This window comes from Bubalus kerabau, chromosome 2 (genome assembly GCF_029407905.1).
Source record: "Bubalus kerabau isolate K-KA32 ecotype Philippines breed swamp buffalo chromosome 2, PCC_UOA_SB_1v2, whole genome shotgun sequence".
Lineage (NCBI taxonomy): Eukaryota > Metazoa > Chordata > Mammalia > Artiodactyla > Bovidae > Bubalus > Bubalus kerabau.
Genome location: NC_073625.1, coordinates 89,934,157 through 89,947,777, shown reverse-complemented (window position 1 = coordinate 89,947,777; position 13,621 = coordinate 89,934,157). Strand labels below are relative to the sequence as shown.

At 40.6% G+C, this 13,621-nt stretch overlaps 1 long non-coding RNA gene across 2 annotated transcripts in view; it reads left to right on the top strand.

Annotated features, from left to right (window-relative positions):
* LOC129643445 (uncharacterized) overlaps positions 1–13,264 on the top strand; it is a 34,502-nt gene extending 21,238 nt beyond the window's left edge. Inside the window, exons 3-4 of one of the 2 annotated variants that reach the window (XR_008710310.1) lie at positions 1,069–1,153; positions 12,421–13,264. This is a non-coding gene — a long non-coding RNA (uncharacterized LOC129643445). Of the gene's footprint in view, positions 1–1,068; positions 1,154–1,750; positions 2,590–12,420 lie in introns of those variants that run through there. The other variant, XR_008710309.1, reaches the window with a different exon arrangement.
* Positions 13,265–13,621: the final 357 nt, after the last annotated feature.

Below are 13,621 nucleotides of genomic sequence, written 5' to 3'. Positions count from 1 at the left end.
TTTAATAGTCTGGACGTCAGTGCTTTAGCAGTTATATATACTATAATTATCTTTTCCCAAACTAATAGTTGGCTTTTATTTGTGGTATCCTTTGTGACACAGGCATTTTATACTTGAATGTAGTCAAATATATCACTTTTTTAATTTATGGCTTGTAAATTTTATGTTGTCTTTAAAAATTCTTTTCTAACTGAGATCATAATGGTATAACCCTACATTTTCTTAAAAACTGCGAAGTTTTGCTTTTTGCATTTAGACTTTTAATATATCTAGTCATTTTGTCCCTGTTTTTAATGAAATGGAGACTTCTAAGGTTTCTTCTGGTCTAAATCAATTGTGTCACTTAAGGTATAATCAAAAAACAAGAAAAAGTTATTTCAAGAATGGGAATTTAATATAGAGAATTTGTTGCTGCTGCTGCTAAGTCACTTCAGTCGTGTCCGACTCTGTGCGACCCCATAGACGGCAGCCCACCAGGCTCCACTGTCCCTGGGATTCTCCAAGCAAGAACACTGGAGTGGGTTGCCATTTCCTCCTCTAATGCATGAAAGTGGAAAGTGAAAGTGAAGTCGCTCAGTTGTATCTGACTCTTAGCGACCCCGTGGACCGCAGCCTACCAGGCTCCTCTGTCCATGGGATTTTCCAGGCAAAAGTACTGAAGTGGGAGTGCCATTGCCTTCTCTGAGAGAATTGGTTACTCAGATGAAAAGAGTGAAAGAAGAAAAGAATTTTTTTTTTAACCCAGAAATAACTTAAGGAAGCAAATACTAGAGAACGGGAGTATTAGGACTACCAGATCCTAGAAACTCAGAGGACTCCCCTGAAGATTTTGTGCTCAGATCTTTAGGAAAGGAATCTTAGCTGACTCCTACAGGGACCTTAGAGGGGCATACAGAGGCTGGCTCTGGGAGTGCTAAAAGAACTAGAAGCAAGTGAATTACCTCTCCTGGGCTCAACTGCTGCTGCCTGGGTGAATTGCTATTGCTAGGATAATGTTAATAGAAAAAAAGAACAAAGTTCTATCCTCTTCCTACATTCCAGTTTGACTCTGTTTTGTCTCTTTGGCAGGACCTAAGGGGAAGCCAGGTAGCAAAGTAATCTGGAGAATTAGCAGAGTATAGAAGAATGGATTTGAGTCCAAGAGACAGCATCAGTAAGTAATTAGCCCATTAGTAGAAGCCTTAGTGGCTTTATGCACCTAAGGGAATGTGCAGCCTAATTCATTGGCTGAGGAAAGAAAAGGAAATTCAATTTTGCTGATACTTAACAAGGCTATTTAATTCAGAGTTTTCACACTAGTGTCCCCACTCAACCTGCAAAAACATTGTTGAATTCAAAGATAAGCTAAACACTTTTAGCAAGCAACCTGTATTTCAAAGTTGACCTTTGATAAGATAACAAGTTATTGTTGGTAATATGCTACCTAGTGAATATTTTCTTAAAAATAAGTACCATTAATCTGACCCTTCAAGATAAAGGTGACATTTTACCAACAAGTGAGAAATAACTTAAAAAACAAAAACAAAAACAAAAAACCTGTTATATAAAGAAAATTGGGTTGGGGGAGAATATTCCTATTATTATGTTACTTGTTGGCAAAATTGATACCTATCAAAAGTGTTATCTACTCAAATAATGATCTTGAAATTAGAATACTTCAGTCAAAACATTTTCCAAATGAAAGATTCTAGTATATTTTCAAATAATGTTCTAAAAATGTAAAAATAAACTAAGTGCTTGTTATTTTTAGGAACAATGGATTGACATTAGAGAATGTAAGACTTCACTAACTGAAATTTGTCAGAGACCATTTAGTTGGATGAAACTGAAAAATGAGTCTTAAGGTTTAAATACAACCAATGAAATGTTTTTTCCCTTTGGACCTATGCGTTATTTTTAGCAATCTTTTTAAAACTAAAGCAGCTATTGGCCCCAAATGTAGAATAAGCTAAACCTAAAATCAGATTTTTGAATCACTAAAGGCTGAGCGCCGAAGAATTGATGCTTTTGAACTGTGGTGTTGGAGAAGACTCTTGAGAGTCCCTTGGACTGCAAGGAGATCCAACCAGTCCATTCTGAAGGAGATCAGCCTTGGGATTTCTTTGCAAGGAATGATGCTAAAGCTGAAACTCCAGTACTTTGACCACCTCATGCGAAGAGTTGACTCATTGGAAAAGACTCTGATGCTGGGAGGGATTGGGGGCAGGAGGAGAAGGGGATGACAGAGGATGAGATGGCTGGATGGCATCACTAACTCGATGGACGTGAGTCTGAGTGAACTCCAGGAGTTGGTGATGGACAGGGAGGCCTGGCGTGCTGAGATTCATGGGGTTGCAAAGAGTCGGACACCACTGAGCAACTGAACTGAACTGAAAGCATAACACATTCAATTAAGGTTTTAAAATAAGAAAGAATATTTGCTTTTAACAAAAAAACCCATTAAGTGAAAGCAAAACACTTTCATATTGTTAGTAAATAAAATAATGTAAAATATTTCACTTTTTAATTTTTAATTTACCTTGCTAATAATCTAATTTAAATTTAAGCCTATTAGTTCATTAATATGTAGATAAATTTATGAAAAATAAATATAGTGTGTCTATATAAGCAAATCTGGTTATTTTTAATGAGGTATGTGGTAGGATGTTTAGGCAAACTGGACAAAACTGTTCAAAGATAAACTAAGACATATTAAACATGCTGATTTAATGTGTGCAAAAATCAATTCTAATTGATCAGCATTCAGTCTAGAAGATAGAAAGGAATTCTGAGGAGCTGTGCAAAATGGAAGACTTTTTTTTTAGCCCAAAAGGAATAGGAACAAGGAAGTTAAAACTAGGCAAAAAAAAAAAAAAAAAAGCAGGTTGTTTACTGCAAGGTCACTTCCATTTAGGGGGTGGCAGGGATCTATTCAGAGAAGGTGATGGCACCCCACTCCAGTACTTTTGCCTGGAAAATCCCATGGATGGAGGAGCCTGGTAGGCTGCAGTCCATGGGGTCGCGAAGAGTCGGACACGACTGAGCGGCTTCACTTTCACTTTTCACTTTCATGCATTGGAGGAGGAAATGGCAACCCACTCCAGTATTCTTGCCTGGAGAATCTCAGGGACGGGAGAGCCTGGTGGGCTGCTGTCTCTGGGGTGGCGCAGAGTCGGACCCGACTGAAACGACTTAGCAGCAGCAGCAGCAGGGATCTATTGGTCAGGTGACGTAACTCCTGTTAACCAGGCAATTCCTGCTTGACTGGCTTAAGATTTCATTTCTGGAAGAGCCAAAACTGTAAATAAGCCTTGGTTTGGTAACATGGGGCTAAGAATAAGCAATTCTGTTTTGGGTCTGTTGTCCTATTTTTAACACTATTGATCTAAGCAGTTGTGATGTTATACTTGTTTTAACTCCTAAATTTGAATTATGTAATCTCCTGAGGTATATCCCAAAATATATAGACTAAGAGTTTGAAAGATTTTATCTCCCAAAAAGTTGCAGCATATAACATTTGTTTCAATACTCAAGAAGTTATTATTGCATGAAGTGCTTCGATGAATGAGTGACTGACATCCAACCACTAGTTCATCATAAAAAATTTACAGTAGTCTGTATGGTTTTCTAGATTTCTTTTTTATATCTATATCTATACTATACATACTTACATGTGTATCTATCTATATATAGGATCAGTTCAGTTCAGTTTAGTCGCTCAGTCATGTCTGACTCCTTGCAACCTGATGAATCACAGCACACCAGGCCTCCCTGTCCGTCACCAACTCCTGGAGTTCACTCAAACTCATGTCCATCGAGTCAGTGATGCCATCCAGCCATCTCATCCTCTGTCGTCTCCTTCTCCTCCTGCCCCCAATCCCTCCCAGCATCAGAGTCTTTTCCAATGAGTCAACTCTTCGCATGAGGTGGCCAAAGTATTGGAGTTTCAGCTTTAGCATCAGTCCTTCCAATGAACACCCAGGACTGATCTCCTTTAGAATGGACTGGTTGGATCTCCTTGCAGTCCAAGGGACTCTCAAGAGTCTTCTCCAACACCACAGTTCAAAAGCATCAATTATTCAGTGCTCAGCTTTCTTCACAGTCCAACTCTCACATCCATACATGACCACAGGAAAAACCATAGCCTTGACTAGATGGACCTTTGTTGGCAAAGTAATGTCTCTGCTTTTGAATATGCTGTCTAGGTTGATCATAACTTTCCTTCCAAGGAGTAAGCGTCTTTTAATTTCATGGCTGCCATCACCATCTGCAGTGATTTTGGAGCCCCCAAAAATAAAGTCTGACATTGTTTCCACTGTTTCCCCATCTATTTCCCATGAAGTGATGGGACCAGATGCCATGATCTTCGTTTTCTGAATGTTGAGCTTTAAGCCAACTTTTTCACTCTCCTCTTTCACTTTCATCAAGAGGCTCTTTAGTTCCTCTTCACTTTCTGCCATAAGGGTGGTGTCATCTGCATATCTGAGGTTATTGATATTTCTCCCTGCAATCTTGATTCCAGCTTGTGTTTCTTCCAGCCCAGCATTTCTCATGATGTACTCTGCATATAAGTTAAATGAGCAGGGTGACAATATACAGCCTTGACATACTCCTTTTCCTATTTGGAACCAGTCCTGTTGTTCCATGTCCAGTTCTAACTGTTGCTTCCTGACCTGCATATAGGTTTCTCAAGAGGCAGGTCAGGTGGTCTGGTATTCCCATCTCTTTCAGAATTTCCCACAGTTTGTTGTGATCCACACAGTCAAAGGCTTTGCATTGTCAGTCAAGCAGAAATAGATTTTTTTCTGGAACTCTCTTGCTTTTTCAATGATCCAGCAGATGTTGGCAGTTTGATCTCTGGTTCTTCTGCCTTTCCTAAAACCAGCTTGAACATCTGGAAGTTCACAGTTCACATATTGCTGAAGCCTGGCTTGGAGAATTTTGAGCATTACTTTACTAGCGTATGAGATGAGTGCAATTGTGCGGTAGTTTGTGCATTCTTTGGCATTGCCTTTCTTTGGGATTGGAATGAAAACTGACCATTTCCAGTCCTGTGGCCACTGCTGAGTTTTCCAAATTTGCTGGCATATTGAGTGCAGCACTTTTACAGCATCATCTTTCAGGATTTGATATAGTTCAACTGGAATTCCATCACCTCCACTAGCTTTGTTCGTAGAGATGCTTTCCAAGGCCTACTTGACTTCACATTCCAGGATGTCTGGCTCTAGGTGAGTGATCACACCATCATGATTATCTTGGTGGTGAAGATCTTTTTTGTACAGTTCTTCTGTGTATTCTTGCCACCTCTTCTTAATATCTTCTGCTTCTGTTAGGTCCATACCATTTCTTTCCTTATCGAGCCCATCTTTGCGATAGATGTGTACATAGATTTTAAATTTAGTTCACAGAGATATGTAACCACCAAACTCCTATCTATTAATGTATTTGACTTCATATTCTTCTCATGCTCCCGGCCTAATTGCATACTTGTTTTTAAGTAGCTATCCAAGCTCAAGCCAGGCACTCTACCTATTTAGGTTGTCTACATTTGTGCAACAAAGGAGTTGGCAGAGATATCAAAGGACCTTTCCACGTTTCAAAATTTTTGAAACTACATAGAACACTAATCTAGAATAGGGCTTTTCAAACACTTCCTTAAACTGCAGAATTCCTGTGAGTGCTCTATCAGTTTTAGTGGCTGGCAGTATTCTCAGAGCCTGCCACGGGTGCACAGACTTTCTCCTGGTCCAGTTGAAAAGATACTCCAGAGGAAGACTCCATCACTGTTCCGTGTTCCTGGGGACCAGGAAAGGAACTTGCAAAACTGATCTCTGGGTCTGGAGGAGTGGTTTCACAGTGCCCTGAGACGCCGTCTGGGGCAGGTGGCATGTAGACTTACTCTGTGCATTACCATCTGTGCTTGCTATCCACTTCATCTATAGGTCATTTTGCTGGTCAGCTCACCTCTGTTGTCCACCATCCTGGGACTGTCTCTGGTTTGGGGCCCTGTACATTTGAAGGGCACAGATCTAGTCTTCCTTCCTGTCTTTCTCTTCAGACTAACAATACCCCTAAGGGTTCTTTGAAAGAAAAATAACATGACCGTTGGAGATATGTTTGTTTTGTGTCTGCTCCACCAGCAGCCGGCACTGCCCCAGTCCTGCAATGAGGGTTTGGAGTCTAAGGCATGAAAAACAGCCCATAGGAATTTCAGAGACTCATAAAGTTTGTAAACTAATGATCTAGGCCTTTCATTTTCTTTGGAAAGGTGGCAACCCAAAGTTGCATGGAGCCAAAAGGAATTTTTAAGACACAAAAAAGAATGCCTTTATTTAGGCTTCATTCCTTGAAATGTTAGACAACTTGTCACTCTTCAGTAAAAAAAATAAAAAGACCTCTTTGTACAGGATGAAATGACCTTTACAGGGGTAAAAATAGGACAATCTGATCCACAGTGGGGTAGAATGACAGGGCTAGAAAGGGGAGATAGGACTGAGTGGAGACAGGTCCAAAAAGATGAGAGTAACAACTCACTGGGGAGTGGTGTGAAGTCCTTTCCTTTCCTGTGTGACACAGTGGAAAAACCCAGAAACATCAAGAGCCTGGGAGACAGATTTAGATTGAGACATCTATAAAAGAAAGAAAGAAGAGCCAAGTAGAGCCAAGCTCTGGTACAACCCAGGTGATAAACCATTGTCTGTTCCCAAATATCTCACCCCATTGCTTTGGAACTGGAAATGTCTGCTATGAGTCATATATATGGATGATGGCATTATCTCTGCATTTCAAATCTCTAGATTCTCTAGAAATTACATTAAGGGGGGAAGAAAGAAAGGAAGCTTTAAACGGAAAAACATGGATTAATTTTTCAAACTATTTGCTGCTTTGGAGATCAAAGAGCAAAGTCCTGACTCTAGTATGCTGCTGCTAAGTCACTCCAGTCGTGTCCGACTCTGTGTGACCCCATAGACGGCAGCCCACCAGGCTCCCCGATCCCTGGGATTCTCCAGGCAAGAACACTGGAGTGGGTTGCCATTTCCTCCTCCAATGCATGAAAGTGAAAAGTGAAAGTGAAGCCGCTCAGTCGTGTCCGACTCTTGAGACCCCATGGACGGTAGCCTACCAGGCTCCTCCACCCACGGGATTTTCCAGGCAAGAGTACTGGAGTGGGGTGCCATTGCCTTCTCCAGACTCTAGTATAGGAAGGTATATTTTAATGGAACCACCCAGTCACTTACTAAAATATACTGCTACTTAATTATTTAACATCAATTAGGACTCCCCAAAGACTCTTGAGAGTCCCTTGGACTGCAAGGAGGTCCAACCAGTCCATCCTAAAGGATATCAGTCCTGGGTGTTCATTGGAAGGACTGATGCTAAAGCTGAAACTCCAGTACTTTGGCCACCTCATGCGAAGAGTTGACTCATTGGAAAAGACCCTGATGCTGGGAGGGATTGGGGACAGGAGAAGAAGGGGACGACAGAGGATGAGATGGCTGGATGGCATCACTGACTCGATGGACATGAGTTTTGGGTGAACTCCAGGAGTTGGTGATGGACAGGGAGGCCTGGTGTGCTGCGATTCATGGGGTTGCAAAGAGTTGGACACGACTGAGCGACTGAACTGAACTGAATGGTTTTCTTATTTATTCTTGCCTTTTATCCTTGGCTCCTCCTGTTAGACACATGTCTTGTTTCCCACTTTATACCCAGTGGCTTGTACCTTGCTGGGCCCATGGTAAGCCATGAAGAAATATTTGTCAAATGACTGATGAGTGAATAAACAAATGTATGATGGAAGGAAAGAAGAGTGTAGAAGAAGATCTAGGGATGTGTGTTTGTGTGTGTTTAAGTTTAAGTTAAGCTGAGGTATGGTGCTGGGAAAACAGGCAAGAAGAAAAAAGTAAGAAATTTGACCTAAAGTTAGAAGAGAATAAAAGTTAGCAAAAATAAATTTCCCACTTTCTCCAAGATTGACCCTGGAAATAAATATCCTTACTATGCCCTAATCTGGGGTTGGGTGTACTGTTGCTGTATTTCAGAACTATTGAAAAACCCTTGGAATGAGACATGAGCAGAGCTCCTCCAGTATTTGGACTGGGCTTCTACCAAAAACATCCTGGTTGCTTTGTAAGAAACGTTACAGAACTAGGTGCTCTGAAATGCCTGTTTTCAATTTACAGAAATAACAAGCATTTTGCTTAGCTCCATGGTGGTCCCTATTAAGCAAGGGCAAGCATTGAATGCTGGTGAAGTCCATTGTGGTGGTGCTATTCATGGCTGACTCTGAAGTTCCTGTATAGAAAATAGGCAAAAAGGACCCTTGAGAATTTAAAAATTTAGTAACAATTTCATCATGTATTTCCTTCTTTCAAATAAGAAAGAAAAACGAAACTAGCTTGGGAATAATTTGATTTACCTATTTCATCTTGTCTCCTAAGAGTTTTAAGTCTGACAAAGGGGTAGAGATCAGGGTGTGTGTGCACATGTGCATGTAACCTGTGCGCTCAGTCACATCTGACTCTTTGCCACCCCATGGACTGTAGCCAGCCGGGCTCCTCTGTCGATGGGATTTTCCAGGCAAGAATACTGGAGTGGGTTGCCATTTCCTACTCCAGGGGATCTTTCCAACTCAAGGATCAAACCTGTGTCCCTTGTGTCTCCTTCATTGGCAAGAGGATTCTTTACCAACTGCACCACCTTCGTGTAATAGTTGTAAATGTTAGCACTCTTCCATACCTGTAAGTTTGCTTGGTTTGTTGCTACATTGTCTTTTTCTCTGTCCCTCCCCTCTCCTCTTTTGTTGTTTTGTCTCCTTTCATATATCAGAAGAAAGAAATCTGGGATTATTCAAAAGTAACATGAAGACCCAAAACACACCTTTCATTTTATTTTTAAGGGAAATTGTCTGTGTTTCTAGCCATACTGTTTCCTGAATCCATACTGTTTTCTCTTAAAGATTCACACTTAATCTTTGCTATTTCTGTGTTTCAAAACTAATTTTAAGAGACATAATCATTAAGGAATATTACCTCATATTTTATGGAGAAAAAAAGAAAGAAGAAAATATTATTCATAGGTTTGGGAGCTACTTAAGGGCCAAATTCTTTTTATGTGTGCGTTGTCATTACATTTTCCAGGATTCTTAGATGAGTATTGTGATAACTACAATTTGGAAAATCAAGAGTCTCCAGGTATGTGTATCACAAACTATATGAGATAGATGTTCATTCTTGGGAGACAAAAGAAGTCTTTCTTCTTTAAAGGCTCATGACCGAGTCCAATATTTCAAAAGCCACTTCACCAGAAAGACTTCATTAGAATGAGGACAAGTTCTAGAAAGTAAAATAGGAAAACTATTTTTGTTTGTACTCCTGTTGCTATTGTTGTTCAGTTGCTAAGTTGTGTCCAACTCTTTGTGACCCCCTGGATTACAGCATGTGACATTTCCCTGTCCTTTACTAGCTCCTCGAGTTTTCTCAAATTCATATCCATTGATTTGGTGATGCTATCTAACCATTTCATTCTATGTCACCCTTTCTCCTCTTGCCCTCTATCTTTCTCAGTATCAGGGTCTTTTCCAATGAGTCATCTCTGCATCAGGTGGCCAAAATTTTGGAGTTCAGCTTCAGTATCAGTGCTTCCAATGAATATTCAGGACTGATTTCCTTTAGAATTGACTGGTTGGATCTCCTTGTAGTCCATGGAAATATCAAAAGTCTTCTCCAGCACCACAGTTCAAAAGTGTCAATTCTTTGGTGCTCAGCCTTCTTTATGGTCCAACTTTCACATTCATACATGACTACTGAAAAACCATAGCTTTGACTATAGAGACCTTTGTTGGCAAAGTGATGTCTCTGCTTTTTAATATGCTGTCTAAGTTTTTCATAACTTTTCTTCCCAGGAGCAAATGTTTTTTAATTTCATGGCTGCAATTATGGTCTGCAGTGATTCTGGAGCCCCCTAAAATAAAATCTGCCACTGTTTTCACTTTTTCCCCATTTATTTGCCATGAAGTGACTTCTGACTATTTGTATTTAACTAGATGGAATATAAATTTTAGGGTATAACTGTCAAATGAGTAATTTTCAGAAATGGATATAATTCTATTTAAAGTGATTGTTCATTCCATGGCAGTACTACCGGACACTGTATCTAGTAATGTCCCTGATGCTCAGTCTAATGGAACTTGTCAGTCCCTACCATCTTTGACCTAATTCATGACCTCTGTTGACAAATGGTTTGTTGCCTAAGTCCTAATATACTCCCTGAGCTTCAGAACTACCATTTTTTACTCTTCCTCTTTTTCCTTTAGTGGCTGCTCTTTTGCTGGAAATTACTCTCCTTTTCTGGGTCTTCTCCATCTTGCTGGTCATTAGGGCTTGAATGCTTCAGGCTCAGTCTTTAAACATTATCTCTCTATTTTCACCCAAATGTGACCTAAAGATCAGTCTCATGGTTTACATCAGTGTCTCCAAAATTTATATCTACCTTCCTGATCTCTCCTCTGAGCTCTGGATTCTAGTATCCAGCTGACTCTGAAAGATCTCCATTAAGTGGCTGATATACATCTCAAGCTTACTATGTCTTCCTTATCTCAATAATAAACACTACTCCATCCTTGCTCTTATGTCAGGCAAAAACCTTAGAGTCAATCTTGACTTCTCTCATTCCCCACTTTCAGTCCATCAACAAATTCTGCCAATGCTGCCCTTTGAATCCTCCCACTCTGCTTAAGACTTTGTCATGCCTCACTTGTGTTCTATGCATAGTTGGGTTTGACACAGAGTACCCAATTTATGCTTTTTAAAAACTATGTCTGATCACTTTTTCCTCTGTTCAGACTTTACTAGTGGCTTCTAATCTCTGCATGAAATCTAAATCCTCTGTCATGATGGTGACCATCCAAGTCCAGCATGATCTGGCTCTCTGCTATCTCTCCCACTTATCTCCAATCACCTCTTCTTTCCATCTCTTCTCTCCTCCCAGCTGCTGAGCCCCTCACTCGCTGCTCTAGGTAGACTTGCTTCCCTGCAACTTTTGAAACACATCAAGCCAATTCCACCTTAACACCTCTGCACCTGGGGGTCCCTCTATTGGAATGCTCCTCTAACCAGACAGCCACATGGCTCACTCTATCACATCCTTCTAGTCTTTTTTTCAACTGTTATCTTATCAAAAGGCAGTGCTTTCTGCCCTATTTGAAAGTAGCACAACCCCCTAACCATACCTCTCATTGTCTATCACCCTTAGTTTGCTTCATTTTTTTCAATGATTTTATCATCACCTGTGCATTGACTTTTTAAAGAAATTGTTTATTTCATGTCTCCCCTCACTAGGAGACAAAAATATCACCATGAGATCAGAAACTAAATTTGTTTGGCTCATTGCTCCAATCCCAATATTAAAACAACACAGCACATCCTTGGCACTCAAAAAAAAAACTTGATGAGTTGAGTTGTTATGTTCCATATGTAAAATGTGTGGTCTTCCCTGATGGCTCAGACAGTAAAAAAACATCTGCCTGCAGTGCAGGAGACCTGGGTTGGGAAGATCCCTTGGAGGAGGGAATGCAACCCACTCCAGTATTCTTGCCTGGAGAATTCCATGGACAGAGGAGTCTGGTGGGCTACATTCCATGTGGTCGCAAAATGTTGGACATGACTGAATGATTACACTCTCACTTTTTTCATATATAAAATATATATTTATTTAAGACATTTCAAGTTATAAAAAGATAAAATTTTAAGTTGTGAGCTTATAATTAACACATTATTGACCAGGGGATTGTTGCAGAAGCTAATGCCTATGGCATTAATACATCTCTGGTCAATAATGTGTGAAGCAAACTCAGTGGTTAATAATTCATTTACCAAATAATTTATGACTTAAAGTAATATATATATGCTAAGTCGCTTCACTTGTGTCCGATTCTGTGTGACCCCATAGACAGCAGCCCACCAGGCTCCCCTGTCCCTGGGGATTCTCAAGGCAAGAACACTGGAGTGCGTTGCCATTTCCTTCTCCAATGCATTAAAGTGAGGAGTGAAAGTGAAGCCACTCAGTCATGTCTGACTCTTAGCAACCCCATGGACTGCAGCCTACCGCGCTCCTCCATCCATGGGATTTTCCAGGCAATAGTACTGGAGTGGGGTGCCATTCCTTCTCCAAATATATATACACACACACACACACATATATATATATACACATCAAGTTTTAGCATGGAAAAGCCAGGGTTCAATTTTGATTCTACCTCTTATCAGCTAGTTAATACCGTTGGCAAGTTACTTATTTCCATAGAGCCTCATTTTCCAATGTGTTAGAAGAGATGAGAACATTGATCTTGGTTGTGAAGATTATTCACATTTACTAAAAGTTGGCATGGAATAGATGGTATTAGCAAGCAGCAGTAGTAGTGATAGCAATCGTTTCTCACAGAGTAAGCAAGTGCTTCTCCACTGGAAATTCAGCATGACAAGAGCTTCAGCAAGACATAAGTGAGCTACACCAGAATCCCTGCCTGGACTAAGACTGGAAATAAAGAGAAAGGGTGAGGAGTGCATCATGATGCTGGGACCACTAGGGCCCTAGAATCTTGGAGCCCATCGCAGGCATGAACTTCATTCCAGGGCAGCCCCAGAGCACCACTCGGGACCAGCCCTGTTCATAGAAGAATCAGGAGACCAGCCCACTCCCACAGGAAGACCAGAGTTGACGGGGATGGATTTGGAAATCTACCACAAAAAGGATCTAAATCTCAGGGAAGAACAAGAACCAGGCCCAGTCCTTCAGTGCCTCTCTGAAGTATTCTCAATGAAGAGTAACTAATCCATTCAGTAAATGAAATAGAGCATCTACAAATGTGAAGGGCTTCCCTGGTGGCTCAGACAGTAAAGAATCCGCCTGCAATGCAGGAGACCTGGGTTCAATCCCTGCATTGGAAAGATTTCCTGGAGGAGGGCATGACAACCTACTCTAGTATTCTTGCCTGGAGAATCTCCGTGGACAAAGGAGCCTGGCCAGCTACAGTCAACGAGGTCACAAAGAGTTGAATACGACTGAGCGACTCAGCACAGCACACATGTGAAATAGTGCCTCTCCCATATATACAGAGTCATCAAGAAATAGTCTCTGCAATAAATACATTAAAAAAAAAAAACTATGCACACATTCTTCTTAAACTCAGTGCTTCCTATTCCTTTATTTCATTTATCATCATTTCTTCCCATTTTGGTCCCTCTTTCTCTTCCTTTAAATTCCCACTCCACCAATAAACAACAAAGCCCACAGGCCAGTACATCACCAAGGTATAACTTTCAAAATGTGTCTCTTTCCTTTGTTAGACAGGTAGACATATTGGAAGGTAATAGGTAAAGTGAATAAAAATAGAGATTCTTAGCTGATAGTCAAAATGCTCCTCATTCTCTGACCTTTCCTTTTTCCTGGAACAAAGTGCCAGCCTTAGTCTGATTGATGGTTATAAGGGAAAGGCCAGAGGAATTTCAAGGTAACCATATAAAACTCTAACTGTTCAGGGAAAGAGGGCAGAGACATGGGTATTATAATTTCATTTGGAGTTTGGATATATTAATGGGGACCCATTCATTTAGCTGAACTCACCATTTCATCAAGTATAAAT